General features: G+C 46.8%; 2 long non-coding RNA genes across 4 annotated transcripts; one reads left to right on the top strand and one right to left on the bottom strand.

Annotated features, from left to right (window-relative positions):
- LOC110255629 lies at nucleotides 3209–22789 on the bottom strand. Its single transcript, XR_002336197.1, has 3 exons — nucleotides 22707–22789; nucleotides 18755–18947; nucleotides 3209–5518 (listed from the first exon to the last, which is right to left on the bottom strand). It is a non-coding gene; the product is annotated as an uncharacterized LOC110255629 (long non-coding RNA).
- On the top strand, nucleotides 22839–25539 carry LOC110255630. Of its 3 annotated transcripts, none has more exons than XR_002336200.1 (3): nucleotides 22839–23087; nucleotides 23963–24176; nucleotides 24699–25539. It is a non-coding gene; the product is annotated as an uncharacterized LOC110255630 (long non-coding RNA). The 3 variants fall into 3 exon arrangements; XR_002336199.1 differs by having other exon boundaries at nucleotides 23963–24811; nucleotides 25113–25539; XR_002336198.1 differs by having other exon boundaries at nucleotides 23963–25539.

The raw sequence follows: 26321 nt of genomic DNA, 5'->3' as shown, positions 1-26321 counted from the left end.
TCTCACGAGTTTGCTTGGGAGAGAGGCCCCAGCTCGAGGAGAAGAAAGCCAGAATGGAGCCAAGGCGGAGTAACATTGAGGAGTGACATTGATCTTCAACCAAGAACTTAGCGCCTAGTAATACTAGGCTTTTACGTTGGGATTTTGAAGCTATTAAGTGCAATGTTGAAAGCAGTGGTTTAGACCTCAGTCGTAGATGCAGAAGGGCTTGGATCTGAATCCCAGCTTCACCACTTCCTCCACTTGGGCATGGCATACAATCTCTGTAAACCTCAATTTCCTCAGACATCCAGTGGGTCACGACCATACCTACATCACAGGGACTGAGAGGAACAAGCCACCGTGCCTGGCACAGAGTAAGTGCTCAGTGAACGCCAGCTTGGTACTATCACCAGGTGGTACCAATCCCCTCTTCCTGATGAGGCCATTAGACTTGAAACAGATAAGTGACACTTATTCCAAGTCATTCAGATGCAAGTAGAAAAATCTGAAACTGGAACCCCGTCACCTCATGACATATACAGTCCTCTTGCTGCTACGATTCCCTAATTCACTGTGTAGAAACACAACTTTTAAGATGCCATTAATGCAGTCTGTTTGAATTTAACATCAACCCCAAATGAAGCAGCAGCTCTGGTGCCAGAAACCCAAATGATACTTATATAAATCTCTTTTTTATTAAAGTAGAGCTGATTTACAATGCTGTGCCAATGTCTGCCGTACAGCATAGGGACCCCAACATAATCCATGTATATATGTGTATTCTTTTTCTTACATTATCTTCCATCATGTCCATCCCAAGAGATTGCATAGAGTTCCCTGTGCTGTACTGTAGGGCCTCATGCTTACCCATGCTAAATGTAACAGTTTGTAGCTGCTAACTCCAAACTCCCCATCTATCCCACTCCTTTCCTGCTCCCTTTTAGCAACCAGAGGTCTGTTCTCAATGTTCACGAGTCTGTTTCTGGTGGTTTTTTGCTTTTTGCTTTTTAGGGCCGCACCTGTGGCATATGGAGGTTCCCAGGGTAGAGGGTAAAGGTTGAAGCGCTCTCGTGCCTCTTGAATCCTCCCTTGATGTAACTTCAACAGCTTGGCCTGTGTTGTGGTGTAGCCACTGGGCTACACCACAACCACAGCAATGCCAGATCCTTAACCCACTGCGTGAGGCCAGGAACCGAACCCACAACCCCATGGTTCCTAGTCAGATTGTTTCCACTGCGCGACAATGGGAACTCCTATTTCTGTTCTGTATAACAGTTTTGTTGTGCCATATTTTAGATTCCACATTTAAGTGGTATCATATAGTATTTCCTTTCTCTTTGATACTTTACTTCTTAGGAGAACCTCTAGTTGCAGCCATGTTGCTGCAAATGGCATTATTTCATTCCTTTTATGGCTGAGTCATATTCCACTGTGTATATGTACCACATCTTATTCATCCATCCATCAGGTCTGTGCCTCCTTATCTCCTTTTTTTTTTTTTTTTTTTTTTGTGTGTGGGGGAGGGACAGAGGACAGGTATAATGTCATTTATTTCTATTCGCCTTGATGGTATCACCAAATTCAATCTATCTTCAGGTTCTATTAGATTTTCCTCCCTAATATCCCTAATGCATCTCTTCCCATTCCCCATCTAAGCTCTCTCGTGCCTCTTGAATACTCCCTTGATGTAACTTCAACAGCTTGGCAGCCTGTCCTGCGCTGTGGCTTCTCCCTCCAGCATTAACACAGTGACAAGGGACCTTTTAAAGTGCAAGTATGGTCATTCAGTCCCTACTCAAAGTCTCATCTCCAAGTGGAGCAAACAAACACGCATTTGTCAAGACATAGCGGTCTAGCCCTTTACATGGTAATCAACCTCCCTACCTGTCATTAATAGGCTAAGAACTTTTTTGCCATATCATTGCTTTTTTAAAAAATTTTTATCGCAGGATAGTTGACTCAGGGTGCATTAGTTTCAGGTGTACAGCAAAGCGGATTGTCATACGTATAAATATAGCCATTCTCTTTTCCACATAGGTTATTACAAATTATTGAGTAGATTTTCCTGTGCTCTACAGTAGGTCCTCGTTACGCATCTGTGGTGTGTATTTGGTATTCCCACATCCCAATTCCTCCCCTCCCCCAAGGGTAACGGTTTCCCCTGGGGTGACCTTAAGATTGGTTTTGAAACTTTCGAGACTTGTAAGTCTTCTTGCTGATTCCTCCCCCCCACACACACCCAAAGAAACTGCTAACTGTTACTCCCTTTCAGGACTTTGTCTTTGTCTTCTGGCCAAACGAAATGAACTTGGACATCCTCTGAGCCCCTGACGCCCTTCATCTTCAGCGTATGGTCCTGTATCCTCACCTAACACACGATTCCATCACCCACATGGCACCTACACGACGAAATGCGCAGGGATTGCCTGATGCAACGGTGATGTCCTCACCATCAGGGACCCCTATAAGCCCTCAGTCCATTTTTTAATAAATACATAAAAGTTTATGTCCCCGCAAATTCAGTAATGGAGTCCTTTCATACTCATTTTCGGCTGCATGTGGGTTAAGTAGATTCTGTGATCTAGCTGGGAAAACGATCATTTACAAATGTGTTTTCTTTGGGAAAATGCACTGATGGTTCCAAGACTTATAGAGAGGATTTGGAACAAAAGCCCATTAGTAAACTGAAGATTGGCAATATTTATCTCCTTGCATTTCTGCTAGCTCTGAAATCGCCCTAAATCATCTTTCCCCTCCCGGTTAAGGAGGTATTTGAATAGAGGGAACGGAAATACACCTCTAACAGTTGGTATTCTTTGATCACCGTTATGGGGATCTAATAAACGCCGTGCGCTGGACTCGCTGGCGTGGACGGCGGGCGTCCTTCCCAAGTAGGTGCTTCCGACATGCCTTTTTGTTTTCTGGCCCTCTGTCCATGTGACCCTACTTAGGAAAACCTGACATTTGGAAATCCAAACTTAGAAACCAGATACATGCAGGGGTAATGACTCAGGTTACTAAATAATTTTTCTCTTTAGACATTGAATAGTGACTCACTCTGTTCATTAAAGAGCAATAAAAACAAATTATCATGGAACTCCGAAAAGAACTACAGCATTCCAGGACAGAATTCAGGCTGATCGTATTTGGAGTCATGAGCATTTCTTTCCAAAACACCAGAGTTGTGATTCGCCCCCCCCACTCCCCCCCACCCCCGCCAGTCGGGTTTATCTTTGTGGCATGACAAAGCTCCCTCTACCAAGAAGCACAACAAAAGACCATTTGAGTAGGAAGCAGATGTGTATCTTCTGGGACTTAACACCCCTGGCTCAAATCTGACGGTGAAAATTTACAGCCCTTAAAATATACTACACTGTGGTGGCCGTGACCGGGGGGCCCCCTCCCCAGCTGAGGAAGGAAGGTTGCTAAAAGGTTAGTGGCCAAAGGGGGCCGGTCAGGGGAGGGAGGAGACGGAGTGTTCCCTGGGACAAAATGAACCCAGAGATTATCAGTGGATGATATAATCAAAAACTCATATACCGGCAACCAAGTTTTATTACACGACTGAGGAAAACAGCTCATTTATACTGGATTTCCTGTCCTTTTTTTCTTAATAAGGGGAACCACATATCTGTGAGTCATCATGGGGATTACAGATTTGACAGAACACTTCACCGTGACAATGCACATGACTTTTTTTAAAAGGGATTATGAGAAACTCTCATTGCATATGCCTCTGCATTTATTGACAGAGTAGTTAAAGAATGAATTGATCTACTTCTCATTTCTTCATGTTTCTTGAAATAGCCTTGACTATTTTCAGTAGGCACATGCTCTGTTTAACATACAAAAATTAATAAATAGGGGAAAGGCACTGTGGGAATAGGCCATAATAAAGACAAATGGAATCCATATTTCAAAAGTTGGCAAGAGCTAACAGATATGTTCTCATTTTTTTTAATTTGTGTAATAAAATATTCTGTATTCAGAGTCATTTCTTTCCTTATTATTTCTCTTGTCTTGAGGGGAAGCCATAAACGCTTCAACAAACAGAAAATTAGATTGAATGTTCAGTTCGCGTTGCTGAAGTCTTTTTACAAAGTACTACTTAATGCTGAAAGGGCCATAATATTGTTTTAATGAGAAGGCTCAAATTGTTTTCTAGAATGACCCCTTGCATGAAATATTCTTTGGACTATTACAGCCATGAATTAGTCCTTACTGAGCATCCGGTACTTAGGCGCCATTCTGAACACGATAAAGGGGTAGGATGAGCAGGACAACGAGGCAGCTATTTTTCAAAGGCAGAAGCATACTTGAGAGACAGTAGCAACGACAGAGCCTTCTCAAGGCTGTATCACCAAAGCAAAGGTAAAACTCAACTTGGACTCTATGTAGTATGCAAATAACCTTTCATTAGTTGGCGTCAGATTCCTCGCAAAGAAATCTACACTTTTTCTCCAGCCCAACACTGAACTGTGGAGTGCGATGACTATCTCCGACTTCGGAGAAAGAGCAGATCTTGGAAAGTGACTGGTGCACTGACGATCTTCTGGACAGCAGGCTTAGAAACCCAGACATCAACACGGCACTCTGGTGTCTACCCAAAGAAGGCCCTACTCTCTGTCATCCGCAGAGCCTTGGTGTGGATTGGTTTTTCCAGAAACCAGGGGATGGGCCACCAGATCAACCCTTCTCCCCACCTGGCTTGGCTTGGATGCTCTCTCAAGCTTTGTCAAGGGAGCTGGCCAGTGCTGACTCCTGCAGAAACTTACCCCTGTAAGTAAGAGCAAGGAGGAAAACATTGACTCTTGGCCACGGAGCCACGAGCCTCCTCAGCTCTGTGGTCTAGCTCACTGCCAGTCAGCCACAGGGAGGACATACAGACAAACTCAGAGACAAGGGGGACTTGATACCAGAGCCAATCAAAAGAAATCATTCCCCGAGAGAACACGTAGAGACAGCTAGTTGATGACATGACAAGTGCTAAGAAGATTACTTTACAAATACACTGAAGATGATGAAATCCAGATCAGGTCACATGAATTTTCCCTAGTTAAGTCCCAACTCTCGCAGCAGAAGGTCCATCCTTAACCTGAGAGATGTTCTGAGTGAACCAGTAGAGAAAAATGGTCAACAGAACAGATTTTTCCATTTGGGTTCTGTGTACACACTATGGCCAAAGCCAATCAATTGTCTAAGTAAGATGCACTGGTTTTCTTAGAGTTGCTACTACTCGTTATGAAACAATAACTTAGACGTCACAAGGTTGAAGGAATTTCACATATTAAAACTTCTTGGGAAACTAAATGAGCACCACCGTGTATGGCTTCTTCCATATAGAATGAAGAAATAGAAATCGGTCCAAGTTCATCAAGAGCTCTTCCAAAACGGGTTCCCATGGGATGACAACATTTACTCCACATGTGCATTTCGCGTAGTCCCATTTCCTCTGGAGTGAGCCCAAACTGTTCTGGAGGCTTTGGCTAGTGGTGAAATGGATGCAAGCGTGTCCGATAGGAAAATGCTTCAGCCCCTGCTTTATCGTAATGAGCACAATTAGCCACGACCATAACATTTGAATTATTAATGCTCCCTAATAGGGTGGATAAGTGTCTCCGAAGCAAAGCTGCTTGGAGTTCTGGTAAAGCTCATGCCAGATTTAATTGAAAAGTTCACCTTGAAGAGGGACAATGCTGGCATTGTGTTACATTGATTTAAAACAAGTCTGTCCTAAGGATTTTCTTTATCCTTATCTGCAGTAATAGAATATGAAAGAGAGCAAGGAGGGGGAGCATCAAGAGCTGGAAAATATCTTTCTCAGAAACTAGAGCAGACAGTCACAACATTTTTAAACAATGATAGTAACATTTATTATATCAAAGCCATTTTATGTTTTATTTGGAACTCTGGCGCCTTTTTCTTTTTTTCAAGTTCCCATAACATGACAGTAATTATAGCCATCAAGATGTTCCCTAGAAGATAGCAGTCCCAAATCCAGATGCTGCTGCCCCGCTGTCCCATCGCTGGCGCTCGGAGTGCACACATTACATCACGGTGTAGTTTATTTTAAAAGTGCTTTAAGAATGTAATGATAGTAATTGTAGACAGGGAAAATTAATGGGGAGCATTGCTGGTCTGCAAATTCCATTTATAAAACACTCCCGCTGCTCAAAAAGAGAGTGGTTTCTTGTTAACAGAGGCTTCAAAATACAATTTGGAGGATGTATTAAATAAACTCTGTGCTAAAGTCATTTTCGGCTGGGTCCTGTGTGTACATATTTTCCTCTCACTTCACCACGAGCTCACCGCACGACTTTTCCTAGAGGATACAGATTCTGCAGAGAAGCAGAGGGTGCATGTGTGCAGGCCAAAACTACCGTGGCTGCAGAGCAAGGCAGGTTAAGTGGCAGCGCTGGTCTGGGGCCAAGGAACACATACATTGGAGAGCACAGACGGGTCCACACACGCCTGCACCGTACCTGGAGCCGTGTTCTTTCACAACCCACTAGGTCTGGGTTTTAGTGATACGGAGGGCTCCCTGTTTTAGCAATGGTACCCGGTAGATGCCCAGGCCAAAAGGATGCTCTTCCCTCTAGCTTTATGGCACAGTACAGCTGCCCCTACTCAAGGCTCCTTCTCTTTTCTCTTTTTGCTTTTTAGGGCCACACGCTTGGAAGTTCCCAGGCTCGGGGTCGAATCAGAGCTACAGCTGCTGGCCTGCACCACAGCCACAGCCACAGCCGATCCGAGCTACATCTGTACCTGTGCCACAGCTCACCACAATGCCAGGTCCCTAACCCACCGATTGGGGCCAGGGATGGATACCAGTCGGGTTTCATTACCACTGAGCCGTAGCAGGAACTCCTCAGCACTTCTTGTTTTGTGTTCCTTACACCTATCACCACCATTCCTTTATCTAACAAAAATAAAATAACCACTTTGTGAGAGCTTTCCAGATGCTGTTTGTGGAGTTCCTATTGTGGAGCAAAGGAAACGAATCTGACTAGGAACCCTGAGGTGGCAGGTTCGATCCTGGCCTCACTCAGTAAGTTAAGGATCCGGCGTTGCTGTGAGCTGTGGTATAGGTTGCAGGTGCAGCTCGGATCCCGCGTTGCTGTGGCTGTGGTGTAGACCAGCGGCTATAGCTCTATTGGATTCCCTAGCCTGGAACTTCCATATGCCACGGGTTCGGCCCTAAAAAGCAACACACAAACAAACAGATGCTGTTTGTGATGGAATCAGCTGTTCGAACGGTGATCCATTTCGTCCTGTGAAGTGGTCAAGGAAATTTCAGTTGTTTCTCAAGTCTCAAGGAAAAAAAAGAAGAGACCAAAATTTGGAAGGCTTTCCTTCATTTGAATTCCAACAACAACCAAAAAAGGAAGATGAAAGCTTCCCACACAAACAGACTCACAGACATAGAGAACAAACTTGTGGTTGCCAAGGGGGAGGGCAGGAGTGGGATGGATGGGGAGTTGGGGTTGGTAGATGCAAACTCTTGCATTTGGAATGGAGAAGCAGTGAGTCCTGCTGTACAGCACAGGGGCCTATAGCCAGTCTCTCGGGATAGACCGCGATGGGAGATGGTATGAGAAAAAGAATGTGTATAGATGTATGACTGGGTCACTTTGCTGTACAGCAGAAATTGGCACAACACTGTAAATCAATGATACTTTCATAAAGTAATATATACGTGTATGTATGGAAATGGGTTGTAGGGGTGCTTTATGCCAAGAGGATGAACCAGTGTTTGTCCCCAAAGGAGGGCTACCTGGCCACTACACTGCAGTGTCACATGTCTCTGCACCTGTCCCAACCACAGTTGAACCACTTGCCTGACCTCTGAGGTCCTGGAGCCTCCATCCCTGAGCACCAATGTCCCGTTAATGCGTTTGTATTAAATTTAAAAACAAGGGGCGGGGAGGAAAGTAAAGGCAGGATGAGGACTCGTGCGCAGCGACATCACAGCGCCTGCTCTGTACCCCCCCCTTTGAACCACTTTACCGTCGTCCTCTCATCTACTCTCCACAACCATCCTCTAAGGCAGATGTTATAAACCCTGGTTTAGGGATCAAGACGCTGGAGCTGGCGAGGTCATGCTGCTGGTGTGATGGCCAAGAGCCACGTAACACTGCCGGGGGCTCCAGGCAGGGGCCTAAGCCCTTCCGTCTGACAGGTCCAGTCCTCGTCACAGCCCTGCAGAGGCAGGCCCTCGCATTCTCTCCATTTTATAGGTGAGAGGATGAGGCACAAAGACGTCACGTCCAAGGTCACACAGCTAACAAACGGCAGAGCCAGTTCCAAAGCCAAGCCGTCTAGTACCCCAGCGGCAGCTCTTAAGAGCCACTCTGCCCTCCTCCAGGTGACAAGACCAGAGGCTGTCTGGGGACAGAACTCTTGCCACCACAGCATGAGATGCCAAGGACAATGCCCCAAGGGAGCAAAAGGGACACTCTGCCAACTCTCTCCTCAAAAACAGCCCAGAGCCAGGGACAGTTTTTTACACGCACCGAGGCAGAATACTCACGCACACCCGGTCCCCAACTCCAGACCCCTGCTCCCGAGTACGGTGTGTCCCCCTTACCCATGGGAAACGGGTGCTCTCTCTCTGACCTCAATAAAGCAGCCTGACAGGGTGGAGCTAATAACCAATCTGCATGAACTGGAGTTGGTCTTATAGGAGATGAAAACTACCAGCTCCTCACCTATTGGTACGAGGAGCTGGGTGTGTGGTCACAAGCCACTGTATTCTGTGCCACACACTCCAACAGGCTGTGCATTCACTCATCAGACAGGTCCGTGAGCCCTCTCCGTCTGTCCAAGCAGCTCTGAGAAGGACTTTTATGTCCTCTTAACATACAAGAAAGCCGCCGGGTCCACGTGCTTAGGTAATTCCCCGAGGCCTCCAAGTTAACGCGGAGCTGAGGTCAAACACTGGAGGAGCGACTAAGTTAATAAATAGAGGAGTGAATCTAAAGCCTCAGCCTGTCCCACTACCCCCTTCACTCAGTCCGTAGTTCTCAAGCTCGTCCTCCTTGCCAGGCTCTCCCAGGCACTGGGCATAAAAGGGGTCCCTCATCGCATTTTGATGGGCAGAGTCAGGGAAGAAAGAAACAAGTCTTCAGACCAAGGACAGGATCAGGCGATGATACTTACCATGAGAAGAGGTAAAACAAGGTGTTAAGGACCCGTCACTATGTCACATTGGGGGTGGGAGCATCAGGGAAGGAACTGACAATTAAGCCCCAAGGATGCTGCCAGGAGGGCCAGCTTCTGGGAAGTTCATGGGCATTCGAAGCCACAGGAAGCTCTGTCCCTAAGAAGGAAAGAAGCTTTGCCCTAAAGAAAGTCATTGAGCAGGGGAGTCAGGGGGCTGCCCATGGTCAGAGGCGTGGTGAGCCGAGACAGGACGTCTGGAGTTTGTTCTGGGGCCGTGGAGCCCACAGAAGCTTTTCTTCAGGAGAGCCTCACAACTCGATTCCTTTTTTAAAGGCTGCTATCTGCCAACCCATGTGCTCTCAAGGACCCCATGTCTTTCTTCTTCCACTTAACTTCTCCCGATCCAAACCCATCTGGAGCCTGTCTCTCATTATCAGGGGCACTTCCTCGCTCTGATGGCTGTAAAAATTGGAAGGGGGCTGGTAAATGACTCCCTCCTAGAAGTAACTGCCTGATAGTTACCGTGTCACCCTTCCGGAGGTACTTGGGTTACAGTCAGGGTGAATTGTGTCTGACACGGTGACATGAGACTTAGAACCCTTCTAGGGCTCCCTCCCCAGGCCAGGCTGACAAACCCCTGATGCTGATTAGCCAGTTACCTCCTGGGCCCCACTCTGACCAGGGGTGTTCTTTGATGTTGATTAAAGGGGAAAATAAGTGGGGCCAGTAGAGAGAGGATTCACCTCGTGCAGCCACACAACTGGATTCGAATTCTAACCCAGACATCAACCATGCAGCCTTAGACAAACCATGCACAAGCCCTAATTTCTTCACCTTTAAAATAAGATCACCCTACTTCCTCGCTTAGTTTGCAGGAGTAATGGGATGAAGACTGCGAGTGTTTCTTACCAGCCCCACGGGACCCACCTGCTGGCAGACGAAGAATAGAGGAGGTTGGATGTTGGGGCAATGGTGGTGGACACTGTTGCTGCCTCTGTAGTCATGGATACTGAGGGGGCAGGCTGAAAATTAATAAGAGGAGTTGTGGCTCAGCAGTAAGGAACCCGACTAGTATCCATGAGGATGCAGGTTCGATCCCCGGCCTCACTCAGTGGGTTAAGGATCCAGCATTGCCGTGAGCTGTGGTGTAGGTCACAGATGAGGCTCAGATCCCACGTGGCTGTGGCTGTGGCTGTGGCGTAGGTCGGCAGCTGCAGCTCTGATTCCACCTCCAGCCTGGGAACTTCCATATGCCGTGGGTGTGGCCCTAAAAAGAAAATATATATATATGTAAAAAGAAAGAAAAGTTATAAGAGACTCAGACTAGATTAGATGATCTCTAAGACAGTCCCGTCTCTAAAATGATTCAAGATCCACTGAAATAAGAAAATTCTGGAATCTGTAGGAGAGACATATAAAATGTGAGAAAGCATGCCCCGAAAATAAAGAGGGCAAAGAACTTTGGCGCGGGGGAGGGGGGGGTCCTTCCTTGAAGTGTTTCCTCTGTCCCAAAGGCCGGCTGTGCCTACAGGTGAAGTCCCTGCTCCCACAGCTTCCCCGAGTGCAGCCGGTCAGGACCCAGCACCCCCGCCTCTGCCTCTCCATTAACTCCCTGCTTTGGAGTCAGAGCTAATAAGTGCCTAAAGCTGAGCTTACTAAAGCTGTTCATTTCATGTAAGTTTCTCTCTATGATTTTTTTTTTCCTCACTGACTCCTGAACTTTCCCCAGTCCGTTATTTTTTCGAGCAAAAGACGTTTCCGTTTTCTCCAAGGAAGTAGCGGGTGCCGGAGCCCTCTCCTTGACACGTCCTCAGGCTTTGCAGTTTCCGAGGACACTTCCCAGGACTTGGTCCCGCGGGCCCTTGAAACTTAAGCTCAGGGAACCCCTGGCCTGGGCCCAAACCGTGACTCGCGACACAGTGAGCCCCCCGGGATTCCGTCTCTCCATCACCAAGGAGTCCGCCGATACCATGGCAACCACTGCATCCCAGAGTCCGCGCAGAGCAACCCAAGTCCTCAGCTGAGAGGTGCTTTGAGGCAGCAACTCCCAGCCAGTCCCCCAGGGAACTAATTTTAATATCAAATGCAGATTTATTACCTCGAGAAGGAGCACTTCCTGCTTCCAAAGGAAGCTTAGGCGTGCCTGGGAGACGCGCCTACAGAGTACCAGGAACCAATACATAGAGAAAGTCATCAGGCAGGATCCTCCAGGGAAACTCCCTTCTTCTCAGGAAAGCATGTGGCGTGTTCAAGGAAATGAAAAGTCTGTAAGAACATTCTTGGGAATTTCATCACGGGGAAGTTTGCTAATGATTTCAAGAACCACTCTCCACTCCAAATAAATGGAGCCATGGTCATTGCTCAATTGCATCTTTGACCACCCAGGCCAACCCTTAATAAGGGCTTCAAAGTTTGTCACCAAAGCAGAAGCTTCAAAAGGACACAAATTAAGGGAGATATTTGTGTGGGCAGATATTCCTAGCCATGAGGGGGCACGTGTGTTTATTTCTCTTAAAGGTCACCTACAGCATAGCTGCCAAAGAGTTGGAGAATTGTGTTTAAGAAGCCAGTCCATACACCAATGCCTCAGCCATCTACTGGCTGTTTGATCTTTGACAACTGCTTAATTTCTCAATAAATAATCACAATAATATGAGTACACTCACAACAATTCTGCCGTGAGGATTAAAGGGGATAACGTGGGATCATACTTTGTAAAATATGATGCTAATGGGTTCACTTTGGTCCATTCATTCTACTAATATTATTAAGAACCTACTCAGCACCAGGTACTAACATTAGTGCTTGGGCTATAACAGGGAGCCAAAAATTAATAATGGGGAACAAAAAATTTCTTCTCTTTTTAGGGCCACACCTGTGGCATAGGTAAGTTTTGCAGCTAGGGATTGAATCAGAGCTGCAGCTGCCAGCCTACACCAGAGCCACATCACCACCAGATCCAAGGTGTGTCTGTGACCTACACCACAGCCACAGCAATGGGAGATCCAAGCCACATCTGTGACCTACACTGCAGCTTGCGGCATTGCCAGACCCTTAACCCACTCAACGAGGCCAGGGGTCGAACCTAAGTCCTCACAGACACTGTGTCGGGTTCTTAACCCACTGAGCCACAATGGCAACTCCAAAACTTTTTTTTTTTTTTAACTTCCCTTATAGAATTTCTATCCTTAAGGGAAGTTGGGGTGAACATACAGTTACAATAAACATGACAGATAAGTAAATTATAGAATACCAAATGATAACTAAGAGGGGTGGGGCCCCGTGAAATGGATCAGAGCAGGAAATAGGACAGGCAGGGAGGTCTCATCCAAAGGTGATGTGTTGGGGTGCGTTCCCACTGTGGTGCAACCAGATCAGAGGTGTCTCTGCAGTGCCATGATGCGGGTTTGAACCCCAGCTGGTCCAGTGGGTTAAAGGATCCTGTGTGTGGCGCATTGCAGCTGCGGCTCGGATCTGATGCTGGCCCAGGAACTGCAGGTGAATGGGGACAGCAGGTGAGGGGAAAGCAGCAATCATGCATGAGAGCCCCTCCCACAGTGTGAACCTAAGCTTTCATTCTGAGTCAGGTGGGGAATCCAGAGGCTTTTGCATGAAGCATTGACGTGAGGGGCTCTGTATTTTATACGGATCACCTGCCCACTCTGTGGAGAAGAGACTGGGAGGGAGGATGTGAGAGGAAACAGAACAAAATAATTTGGGGGCGGGGGGGAGTCTATTGAATATTCAAGATAAAGATGTCAGCCCTTAGACCAAAAGAGCAGCTTGGAGATGGTGAAAAGCGCTTAGATCCTGAATGTTAGTTTGAAATCGGAGCCTTCGGGGTTTCCGAATGGATCCTGGAGAAGGGTAGATTTGTGGTCAACGTTTTTTGGATTGAGCATCTGAGAGGATGAAGATGCCATCAACTGAGATGGGGAAACTGCGTGAGGCTTGAGGGACTCAGTCGATAGGATGGAGGGTTTGAGAAGGAAACTCAAAGTTCAAATTGGCTGTAAGTTTAAAATATACAATTAGCATCCACGTGCAGATGTAAAGCAAGCAGTTTGGATACAGGAGGCTGGAGATTCCGGAAGGAGGACGGAAATGGACTTAGAAGCTTGGTGGTCCTAAGCCCAGGTGGTATTTAAGGCTGTGAGAGGGTGTGAGCTCACTAAGATAAAGAAGAGGAAGACACAAACTGAACCCAATGTTCAGAGCTCGAGGAGGAGAAACCTTCAAAGGAGACTGAGAAGCAGCGGCCAGTGAACTTGGAGCGAAACCAGAGAGAGTGGTATCCAGGGAGAAGACGGGATTTCCAGTCTCAAATAGTGCTGATAGACCATTGGATCCAACAAAAAGAAAGTCACTAGTGACCTTGACAGAAGCCGGCCTAGGGGAAAAAGTGGGAAAGGTCTGGTCAGAATGGATTTAAGGAAAAACATATGAGGGAAACGAATAGGAAGCAGCAGGAGACACCAGACATTCTAGGAGATTTTCTGCTAAACAGCAAAGACTTAGGATGCTTGTCGGAGGAAGGGATTCCTTAAAAAATCCTTAGAAAAATAAGGATTTCTGTAAATAAGAATAATAAGAACGTGTTAATAAGCTGATGAAAGTGACCTGGACGAGGGGGGGAAAACGACGATGTAGAGAGAACTGTGGAAAAGGCACGTTGATTTTGCACGAGGGACCCGCGCAGAAGCGGACACATTGGCTTCAGAGAGGAGCCAGTACCGTTCACTCAGGGTGAGAGGCAGGAAGGCAGAGCCCGCGGCTGCAGGTGCGCATCTGCGGTGGGAATCTGTGAACACTGCCCTCTAACCACGGCCCCTTCTCACTTACCTTGGTCCCCGGTGAGCCTCCATTAATATCAGTTTGTTGGAATTATAACCCTTAAAGCTGTATTTTGATAGGAAATCCCTTATGGGATATCTTCTGCTGTAGGCCTGTTGTGATGGAGAAGGAAGGCCAATGAGTTAGATGAGTACAGAGAAGGTGAAGAGCTCTGGCTGGAAAAGTGTCCTACGAGGCACGCACCCTGGACGTCCAGACTCAGGGGTTCAGAGGAAAGTCGGGCATAAGGGAGAGCTGGAGGGGAGCTGTCTCCACCAATACTGCCAGGTTCTCACTGCAGACAGGAAATGCCTGAAAATCAGAGCTCCACTTGTGGTTCAGCAGGTAGTCAACCCGACTAGAACCCAGGAGGATGTGGGTTCGATCCCTGGGCCCACTTAGTGGATTAAGGATCCAGCATGGCCCTGAGCTGCAGTGTAGGTTGTAGATGTGGCTCGAATCCGGCGTTGCTGTGCCTGTGGTGCAGGCTAGCGGCTGCAGCTCCATTTCAGCCCCTAGCCTGGGAACCTCCATATGCCATGGGTGTGGCTGCAAAAATCAAAAAGAGGGAAAGGAAGAAAGAAAGATATTCCTGAAAATCTACAAGAAATGCTGCTTCTCCCTGAGCCACGTTGCCCCTACGCTACACATGGCTTTTTCTATCCATTTTCCTGACTGCGATACCAGCTAGAAGTGTTGACTTGGTTATTAGTTGTCTTAGGAAAACCCTAAAAACATATTTAAATACTTTAAAAGGACACACTATTCCGTCTGAAAAAAACCCTGCTTCCTAGGGTGGAAATGGAATAAAAGATTATTTTTCACGTTCTTCTGGAAATAAAACTGTCACTGAGACTGGCAAAAAAGAAAAAAAAAAAATGCACCACAAAGGCCTGAGCCCTCCGGGTCTGTGAGGGGAGAGGGAGGGGGCGATGCCTCCGGCCAGACAATCTCCGGATGATGTCGAAGTGAGTTAGGTCCTGGGGTGGTTCGGGGAGCTGGCTGAGAGCTTTAGAGCCGCGCCTCTGCCAAATGTTCTAGGAGCAGGTCTGCAGCCTAAGAGTCAGCAAGTGTCAGAAGCAGTCTAATGAAGGGAGAAGGCACAGCACCTGCGAAACAACCACCACCCATAAGTCACCAGCTCTAAGAGCTGGATGTCACCCGGCAACAACTTGCAACAACTCACAACTCTGGAAAGAGCAGAAAGGGGGTGGGGGGTGGGGGCGCTGCGGAGTCTATGATTGCGCGGCACAGGTCCTGCCTCCAGCCCTCTTGGCCCCCATCCCGTCTGCACACCCGTGTCCTGAAGGGCGCCACGGCACTGACTGCCAAGCCCTTTCCTGTACAACCTCTTTCGTGGCAGGAACCTTGCTACCCACCCAGGGAGATCTTATCTTAGACCTTTGTTTTATGGTGTTAAAGAACATATTACAGGAGTTCCCCTCGTGGCGCAGTGGTTAACGTATCCAAGTAGGAACCATGAGGTCGCAGGTTCGATCCCTGGCCTTATCAGGTTAAGGATCCGGTGTTGCTGTGAGCTGTGGTGTAGGTCGCAGACACAGCTGGGATCCCGAGTAGCTGTGGTATAGGCCGGTGGCTACAGTTTCAATTAGACCCCTAGCCTGGGAACCTCCACATGCCGTGGGTGTGGCCCTAGAAAAGACCAAAAAAAAAAAAAAAAAGCATATTACAGTTCCCATCCTGACCATTTTTACGGTTCAGGAGTGTTAAATCAGCTGACATGGTTTGATGTCGAGAACTTTTTCCTTTTGCAAAACAGAAACTCCCTACCCCTCGCTCCCTAATTTCCCCCCCTCCTAGCCCTTGGCAATTGCTTTTCTGCTTTCAGTTTCTGTGATATTTCATACGAGTGGAAGCATACAGTATTTGTCATTTGGTGAATTGCTTATGTCACTTAGAAAATGTCCTTGAGGTTTATCAATGTTGTGGCATGTGACAGAATTTCCTTCTTCTTTAAAAGAGACAGAAGATTTCACTGTATGCATGGGCCACATTTTCTTTAACCATTCATCCACTGATGAGCCTTTGGGGTGCTTCTGCCTTTTGGCTATTGTGAATAACGCTGCGGTGAACATGGGTGTGCAAACATCCCTTCAAGATGCACTTTGAGGCATTCCCGTCATGGCTCAGCAGTAACAAACCTGACTAGGATCCATAAGGATGCATGTTCGATCCCTGGCCTCACTCAGTGGGTTAGGGATCTGGTGATGCTGTGGCTGTGGTGTAGATTGGCAGCTGCAGCTCTGATTTGACCCCTAGCCTGGGAACCTCTATATGCCGTGGGTGCAGCCCTAAAAAGGGAAAGTAAAAAAAAAAGATGCAGTTTGAACTCTTTTGGGTATAAACCCAGAAGTAGGAATGCTGGCTCCTATGGCAGGTCACTTTTATTTTTTTAAGAAGCCTCCTTTATTTTCCATAGTAGCTGCACCAATTTACATTCCCACCAGCAGCGCACAAGGCTTTCAGTTTCTCTACTTGCTTGCTAACATTTACTACTTTTCGTTCTTTCGAAGGTGACCATCCCAATGTGAGTGATTTAATTTGCATTTCTCTTAAGATTAGCGATATTGAGGGTCCTTTTTTATGATACCAGCCGTCTGTATATCTTCTTTGGAAAATCGTCTATTGAAGTCCTTTGCCCACATTTTCCTTGAGTTCTTTGGGTTTGTTGTTGGAGTTACTCATATGCTCTGGATATGAACCCCTTATGCATGATTTGCAAATATTTTCTCCCACTCCATATGTTGTCTTTCCATCCTGTTGATTGTTTTCTTTGATGTGCAAACGTTTTTACTTTTAGTGTCGTTCCATCTGTCTACTTTTGCTTTGGGATCACGACCTATGTTTACAAGTAGAAAACTGGTCCATCATGAGCCCTCTCTAAGGCCTTTTCTTCCCTGCAAAAGGATTGGGGGCAGTCGTTCAGCTGCCGCCAGCAGCTGGTTCTCCACTGTGCTCTTCAGACTACCCCCTCCCATGTGTTTCCCAGGGTTCTTTACCATTCTTAGTGCCTACCAGAGAGGAGTGCTTAATCTCTTGTTTCTGGCATGAAGACGAGATCCTTAATAAACCAGACACGCTCTTGGTAGTAGCTCGGGAACCGATGCTCCCATCATCCCGTTTGCCCTGGAGCAAGCTCTTCATGGATGATCCGCAGCTCATCCAAACCGTCAGCCCGCGTTGTCCTTCACAGTCTGGCACCTTGCCTTCTCTTCCCTCCCCACAGATCCCCTCTCCCACACGGACACTATCTGATGCTTTCTTTGCATATATGGCTCCATTTGTCCGGAACATTCCAACACCAGCGCTCCCATCTTTTTCCCCTCCATTTATCAGTCCTGCCCAGATGCCACTCAAGACTCCGCCCAGGGGCCATCTCCCCCCTCATTCATATAAACCCACCCTTAGGCCACCCTCTGTCGGCGCTGGCTACTCCTCTCTCATCCTGTCCCGGTGCCTTCTCCTCATTGAGCACTTGCCATGTCGTCTGTCACACTCCACTGACTCCCAGCTGTCTCCCGCCTTACAGGGATCACCAAGAAGGCACACCCTGTCTTCCTGGGCTTTGCATCCTCAACGCCCAGGTCAGTTCTTGACACACAGCAGACCCTCTTTCATTGTAGACTTATAAAATCAGGAAGACGAGGGCTTCCAGTTTGTGTTAAAGTTTTTTACATCACTGAACTGAGGCAAGGCCAAAAATGTATGGTGTTTCTGTTACAACTCAGAAATCAGCTTGAAGAAGGAAGGTGACATTCATACCACATAACTAAAGGGGCGTGGGCAGCTTATGCATAGAGAATGGCGCGTTCTCCTTTCTTGCCCGGTGAAGGACAACTTTTGATCCTCTCGTAAGGTCTGTAATCCCTAGGCACGATTCCAAAATACAAAACCCCTGAACACGGAAAGCTTTTTGTAACTATTTGGCCACAAAATTTGATCGTATTTCAATTTATGTGACAACAAAACCTGACCTGAACAGATGTGATACTACTTAATAGTCTTCATTGATTTCATTTAGGAAAAATAGTCATGCTTTATATTTGCGTAAGAAATATCGTTTGCTAGAAAGTGTTGGAGTTCCTGTCGTGGTTCAGCCGTTAATGAACCCAAGTAGCATCCATGAGGACACAGGTTCAATCCCCCGCCTCACTCAGTGGATTAAGGATCCTGTGTTGCTATGAGCTGTGATGTAAGTCACAGATGTGGCTCGGATCCTGCGTTGCTGTGGCTGTGGTGCAGGCCAGCGGCTTCAGCTCCGATTGGATCCCTAGCCCAGGAACCTCCATATGCTGCAGGTGTGGCCCTAAAGACCAAAAAAAAAAAAGTGTTACCCTTGGCCATAGGGAAACTGTTATCCAGTACAAATATATGCATCATATTATTTTTGTAATAACTGACAAAATCCAAGAGTATGTGGTCCTTAGGATTTTAAGGTTAGGGCTGTGGCTGTGAATCGAACGTTACGCAGGAGCCGAAAGGAGCGTTAGATTCTCTTGCGATGGGAACAGTTAGACAATGACAACCAGTTCCCACACACACACAACCGAAAGACACCATTGTTCCCCGCCCCCCCAACACACACACGCAAAATTATCTTCACTTTACTACCCTCCACGTTTTCCTTCCCTGGGCAGGTTTGGGGCCTGGTTTTTATTTATCGTGGACTCTTTGTTTATTATACTGTTTCCATCACATAACCTGGTCCTCCTGGGTACACACAGTCGTCTAGACGACATGGGGAAACAGCACTGACCTCATTTTCCCGGATCAGGAGCCCAGGCTCAGCAGGAATTCTGGTAGCCCGCGCCCAGCAAAGGGCAAGCAGAGATGGACACTGGGTTTGAGCACCACGGTGTCAGCGAGGACGTGGAAGTCGGACGTGACATAGCCTTTTCCCCATTTTCTTGGCCCCGGCCCCCCGCGGCCTCTCAGATGCTGAGACCACCCTGAAAAAATACAAAGAGTCCAACAAGAGACTGAATGGACTTCCTACGTGTCAGGCACATGGGGAGCCTTAACGTAAAGAACTTTTACAAACGTGTGTACCCTGGCCCATTTAAGCTGGTGGACTGAGATGTGGGTCATGAGATGGGAGAGTTTAACGCTCCGGACCTACTTCCTCCGTTTGCTCTTATTCTGCCCCCGTTACTTTTTTTAAGTACCAACAGAGCATAAAACATGCAAGTACAATGTAACCTATGAGTGCGAAGTAGAATTTACACTTAAACAATGTATATTTATGATGTTCCTCTCCTTCCTCCACCGGGAGCGGGATCACTTCTGTATACTTCATCAGAACACATTCTAAATCACACCACGTAACAGGCCTTGTGGCAATCTACGATGGCCAAAGTATATAAAATATGATGAAGTTAAGAAGTTACAGCTGAACCAACAATATAGCCTCCTGGAAGGGAGACATTAAATAAATCTTCACTGGTTTTTGATAGCCTATTAAAAGTTCCTTAAGAGCTCCGGTACCTTTGACTACATTTTTTTTTTTTTAGCCCTAATGCCTTAAACAAGCTTTTGTAATCATAAATATCACACTAAAAAAAGCCAAAACAAAGAATTAGCAATTAAATGTGTCTCTTGCTAGAAACAGTCAATGAACAGAACCTTCCTCCAAAGGGAAGTAAAGGATTATATAAAAAGCCAAGCTCTATGGGAATCTTTTTTTTTTTATTATTTCTTTATCCACTTGTGGGGATTTACAGTCTCGTTTTTATTCTTGCTTAGGAGGGTGGGAGGTAACACCTCCTGATAAAGACAGGATCATTTTTCTTCATCAGGTAATATCTCTAGCAGAAACACTGACGAAGAAATTGCATCTCGCCCTGAAATTAAACTTAGTTTCATTTGTTAAGCAAATGATTTAATTAAAGTAATTCAGAGTTCTTTTCATAGAATAGCTTTTTTACCCTAGATATATTAAAACCAGGAATTTGGGAAGGTAGAATCTCAGTAACGATCAAGCAAAGAAAAGGCCAGCAAAGAATTCAAATGAATAAAATGTCATTCGCTATAGATTTTTTTCTCATAAAATGTCACAAAAACAATACACCAGCTAAGGACAGAACCAAAGTCACCAAAATAACCAAAGTAAAGTGAAATCACTAAAAATGTCCAGTCAGCTGTTTGGTGCCTCCTCAAGCATCTCATAGTATTTTTAATTAAGTAATAAGTACTGGATAAATTAAGTAATACACACTGGATCCAAAGCTTCTTTGGGACATTAACAAAATTGTCATCACTCACTAACTTTTCTTATAATTTTAATGGCCATAGACAGGTATGTATGACAACTAGAGGCCACTAAGTTAACAACACACTGTGACAGCCAGAGGAGTTCAAATACTGGCAGAGGTCTTAATGGAATTGAGACAGAAAAGAGGAGTAAGTCAAGACAAGGCCAGAAAAAAAAACCTGCTAAGAGAAGGGAGCTTGGAGTAAACTCAAATATCACGGACCCGAAAGGCCAGACAAGCTACACGACAGGGACTTCAGGTTAGCAGAACTTGCCTTGATGGAGCTGAAGGAGGAACAGGATCAGGGCCCCCAGGGAAGGGCAAGGCAGAGGTCAAGGGCAGAAGTCAAGGATGAGGCAGGCAGGTACTGCCTGCAGCAGGCCAAAATGCTGAGCTCGGAATGCAAGAAGAAAGGGCCACAGGACAACTCCAGAGACACTATTTTTTCTTTTTTTTTTTTTTTTTTTACAGCCGCACCTGCAGCATATGGAATATCCCAGGCTAGGGGTCGAATCGGAGCTCAGCTGCTGGCCTACACACAGCCATGACATCGCCAGATCCGAGCTGCATTTGAGACCTTACCACAGCTCAGGGCAATGCCGGATCCTTAACCTACTGAGACCAGGAATCAAACCCGCATCCTCATGGATACTAGTTGAGTTTGTAACCCGCAGAGCCGCAATAGGAACTCCTAAAGACACTAATTTAAAATCTCAAAATTACAATTTTCAGCTCCAGGAGGACAAGGGATTTCCTAATGAATCTGCAGAGCCCAGGTCTTGGCACAGAGTAGGTATATTCATTTATGAATGGATGTTCCAATGGACAGATATAAAGATGTACTGCATATAATTCCATCTCCATGGAATTTAATGCCTGTTTAAAGTGACCTCGGCATAGCTGTCTTCACTGTCAAAGCCAGTGGCAATGAATGCTAAGGGATCATGAAGCCATGCTGATTTTCAGCCAGAATATGACACAGTTATCGAGTCTGTCCAGGTGCATTACTCCGCCCACAGTACATTGGCACATCCAGAACTGTAGACCAAGAGATAACTTACTATTAACGAGCAGGATGAATTTCTATCACAAGACAAACGGGCTTCAGAACCAGCTAATATAGGATTAACATAACTGGCTACAGAAACAAAAGAATTACAATAGGAGAGAAATAAAGGAAACAAAATTGTCTTTCAAAGAAATTTGAAAGCAGATTTGGGTTTGTTTGGCAAACAAAAAAAGCCAAGAGAGCTTCCTGGATTGTCTGCAGGCACCTTGGGAATAGCCTGAGTTCATCCCCTGCCCACAAGCTCAATGACAACCTCCCCAACGAGACCTCTAGCCCCGGCCCTTGGCAATCAACCCACTCCACTTGCTCCTATTCAAACATCTTTGGCTGTTTATAATAAAGGTTATTCAGATTAATTATTTCTTTAATGTCTTGGCTCCCTTGGCTTTTTCTCCTGCGTAGAGACCTTCACTGCCTTCCCGCCTCCCCAGCCTGCTCCTCGGCACCCCCCACCCCGGCTGGGCGGATACACACCACGGCCACATTCTCGGCTTTATCTCAAAGGCAGCGTCATGTGCACTCGGCCCCTGTTAAGTGCTCTGCTCCAGGACTTGCACTGATTTCAATAGGAAAAGCAGAGCAGATATCCCTGTAGAACCCTGTCGTCACCTCGTAAGGCTGGCAGCCTGGGATATCGCATGCTTCCGATTTCTCAGTTCCTTCTCAGCCTGAACGGATTACAAGGAGGGCACTAAAAATCAAAGGCCAAGAGGGACCAAACCACGGCTTCAAATGAGAAGTAGAAGCAAAAGTCAGGAACCACGTCCAAAAATGGGGAGTCTGGGGGGTCAGAAGTCTAAGGGCCCTACAGCGAACGTGGGTCAGAATGTTCCCAGATGCAGAAGACAGGAAGCGGCCCATGTTGAGACATGGCTTCACCGCATATGGGTTTAGACTGTGTGTGACATTTAAAAAAAAAAAAAAAAAAAGACAGAAGCTTGGATGGACAGCTCATCGGTTATCAGTCTCCCAGAGACGGACACAGGATTTCTTCCTTCCAACTCTTCAATTTGCTAATAGATCTCGTACAGCTCGGGGCAGGGAGTGTGAAGGTTTCCACTTCTGAGGATACTGGAATCTCAGAGCTGAAAGGACACTTGCAAAGCCATGCCTGGGCACTTCCCTACTGATAACATTATAGGACCACAATATATATATATATATATATTGGTCTATTGTGGGACCCACCACAACATGTGGAAGTTCCCAGGCTAGGGGTTGAATCGGAACTGTAGTTACCTGCCTACACCACAGCCACAGCAACCGGGGATCCAAGCTGCGTCTGCGACCCACACCGCAGCTCAAGGCTGCCGCGTCCAGCGCTGCAGGGCAATGGGAGATTCTGGAAGAGGGACGGCACGGGATGACAGGACACACAAGATGCTTACGTTTAGAAGGTGGGAGACCAGGAGGCACTCCATTCTGCAGAAAAAGACGCCCAGGCTTTAGCCCTCATGACTTTTATTAGGGAAGGTGACGTAGGCTAATGAGCAAAATCAGGTGCAGGTAATGCTAAGCGCTCTTAGTGGTTGTGGTTTTGCACATGTGCCAAATTTGTTTACTGCATCGTTCAGCAGTTTCAGTGGTCTCCCAGACATGGCAACGCCAGACCCTTAACTCACTGAACAAAGCCAGGAATCAAACCCACATCCTCATGGATCCTAGTTGGGTTTGTTACTGCTGAGCTATGACCGGAACTCCTGCAATGCGTTTTTTGCCTCAGTAGAAGAAGAGCGAAAGAGGAAGCCAAGACTTTAAAAAGGATGCTTGTGAGCACTTTATGATTCTCACTCCTATCCCCTCTTCCCAGAGCCGTGTCCTCTCCCTGTGCCAGCTCACCACTTGCAGGAGAGAGAAGAGGGCCCGGCTTTCTCTACTACTCACTGTTCCATCAAGGGACCAAACTCTCTTTCCAACCATCTCTCTCTTTGTTAACCCATGCAACAAATAAGATTGATGGCCCTTTGCTTTTATAAAGCACCCTGAGTTTAGAAAGCGGTTCCGCATGCTTAGACTTTCCTGCTGGGGTCATTGGCCACTTTTAGCTATTTTCTTTTCCCTTGTGATTGGCAAGAATTCCATTGCTCTCTCCCCTCCCTCCCTCACTCAAGGCATGCCGAAGTTCCCGAGCCAGGGACTGAACCTGAGCCACAGCAGTGACAACGTTGAGTTCTTAGCTGCTGGGCCACCGGAGAACTCCAGAATTCCATTGCTCTGATCAGAGGAAATGCACTCACGCTTAGCTCTAGGGGAGACCTAGACCATTCCCCGTTAGGCTGATTATTTCTTTTTTTTTTCTATGTCCTCAATTTTATTTTTTTTATTAGAGTACAGTTGATTGATAGCGTTGTATCAATTTCTGCTGTATAGCATAGTGACCAGCCACACACACACACACACACACACACACACACACACACTCCTTTTCTCTACCATTGTCCATTCTCCTCCACCCCACGATCACTTCTTGGCTGTATTCCCCCAACATTACATTTAGAGTCTGTTCCTGCTTTGGGCAATGGGCTTACATTTCTGCTAGAGAATTGGAGAATCCCCCAAATTCAAGACTAAGTCCATTTGCTGCCTCTGAGTGTGAAAACATAAAAATGAAGTGTGTGCTTTCCATCCTTGCTCTCTACCCTAGGAAGCAGCTGAAAGCTCCACCCACCCCAAACAGGTGAAAGTCACAGAGCTTCCTCCAGTCCCTCCTTTCCTGTGAGAAGAATAATTGGAGAAGAAGGCAAACAAATCAAGACATATGATCTTCCTAGGCAGACTTCCTATCTTCCATGAGACCAGACCTCACCAACTCAAATGCCTACAGAAGCCAGACAGGCCAGTGGGAGTGGACAGAGTGGGTATGAAATCCTAAGAGTGGGGGGGGTCGTGTGGCCAACTCAGAAGCGTATGCACAGCCCTCCCGACTTCCCCATCTGTTCACTTCCAGCCACTTGTTAAATAGAAACTCAGGTCCGGAGTGTCCAGAACTTTGGGTTTTTTTGTTTTTTTTTTTTTTTTTTTTTCATGAGGCTCCCAAAGTCTGGCTATTTTAATGTGAAATCTCCCAATTTGTAAATGTTGGCAACTAATTAAAAACATTTCAAAACAACGTGAAGGCCAAAGAAAACATGTCCAGGGGCCAGCTGTGGCCTGTGAGCCCTGGTGTGCGACCTGTGTGACAGGCTGCAGAGCTATTGCAATTCCCTAAGATAGTTGGGGTACATAAAGGAGGAGCCAGAAATGGCCTAGCCTCTTGGCTTCAGATGGACGTTTAACAACCTGCAAGAAGGAAAGGTGGGTCCCTGCGGAAACCCTGGGCAAGCAGCCAGCACTGGTTGGCCCAGGCCTTTTGGACTGACAATTGTTTCACTTTGTCCAAGAAATAATCTCCTTGGAATAAGTTAGCAGATAGACGTGGAGGTCTCATTTAAAGAGCGTGCTGGCCTGAAGAGATGAATCAGAAGTCCACGTGTTTCCACTCAAGAGCAAGAAGGTACGAAAGCCAGTGGGGCTGAGATGCCAGGTCCCAGTTTTTCCAGGGAGGAAAGGAGGACGATGGGAAATTGATGAGGGATGCACTGTTATTTGGGTGATAGAGAAGTGGGGTCGGGGGAAGAGGCACAATGAGCAGCCTGGACCCTGGGGAGCCAGAGTGGCCCCCACGGTAGATGCTGGTAGACGCGGTCAGAGCCCGCCTCCCCCAGCGCCTATCTTTTCAAGTCACTACTCAGGTTCAACCAGCCCGAACTGTTCAAAAGAACACAAATAGTGAGGCTGCCTCTTTCTCTCTGAAGCTACAGTCCTTGAACAACGGTCCCCACGAGGACATGCTGGGAATGCTTGGGGGAGCACTGCGATGGAGTCCTGGAACAGCAAAGGAGAAGGCCATGTGCACAGAGCTGAAAAACAATATTCACTAATTTACAACTATTAATTAAAAGCCCTGTCACCAAGCCAAGCACTCCAGCGTGATTTTAATATTCTCCGTCCCCTCACCCCCAAGGTCGTTTCCAACTTCTCCAAGGAGGGGGTTGCAGAGAATACGCAGAGGAAATGCACGGAGCCTGGGCAAGCCGGCTGGGGAGCAGACGCCTTGGGCCTTTGGGTTTGCACTAACTATCCTGCCTCCTCAGAGCTGAGACAATGCCTTGCATTCACTAGCATCTCAGAGCTCCGGTGCTCTGCTGAGGAGCAGGAAAAAAAAAAAAAAAAAAAAAAAAACTAGACTTGAATTGAGAATAAATTGGTATTCACTAAATGGCACTTCTGAATTTACTGCAGCCTTCACCTTTGGAGGGAATTGCCAAGGTGCTCATAAAAGGAGAAATGATGAATATTCAGGATGTCTTTTGAATCCATTAGGCAACCGGGGATGAGGTCCCCATATGTAGACTTCTGGTTCTTTCCTTAGGCCGTTAAGGAGACGCCAACATGGTGTGTGCAGGCAAAGACGGACCCAGGGTTTGCCAGCGGGGAGAAAGTCGGAACGCCAAAGGTCAAGTCCATGGAAATAAACCAGGTTTAGGAGTTTTCGCAAAGGAAGAATCTATAAATTTGGGACTCCTGAACCCAGTGAATGAGAGAGTATGTCTGCCGGTTTGTAGGAACACTGATGAAAACGGGGTAGCAGGCTATCCATCGTGCTGTCAGCCTTTGTTTCACAGGATCAGATGTTCTGCAGATCTAACTGTGTCCACCCCACACAGGAAAATCCCAGACAATCCATGTAGGGGCCTCCCGGAGTTTTGTCAGCTGGGCTTCCCAGAAGCTGAATGCTTTGTGCATCCCTGAAGACTGCAACCTATCCTCTCCCCAGTCTGCTTAAGTCCTGAGTGCTTGCTCCTCTGGCTTACACAAAGAGGGACTGTGGGTTCTTTGTGCTAAAAAAGCATTTTAAGCAATAATTTAGCAAAGACCATCAGCTCCCAGGAGTACCAGACAGAGGTCAATCAATCTTTTAGAAAAGGGAATTTCTGAAGAAGGAATGGTACCAGTCACTTAAC

The sequence above is a fragment of the Sus scrofa genome, chromosome 10 (genome assembly GCF_000003025.6).
Source record: "Sus scrofa isolate TJ Tabasco breed Duroc chromosome 10, Sscrofa11.1, whole genome shotgun sequence".
In the NCBI taxonomy this organism is placed as follows: domain Eukaryota; kingdom Metazoa; phylum Chordata; class Mammalia; order Artiodactyla; family Suidae; genus Sus; species Sus scrofa.
This window is presented reverse-complemented; position numbering and strand designations above follow the sequence as displayed.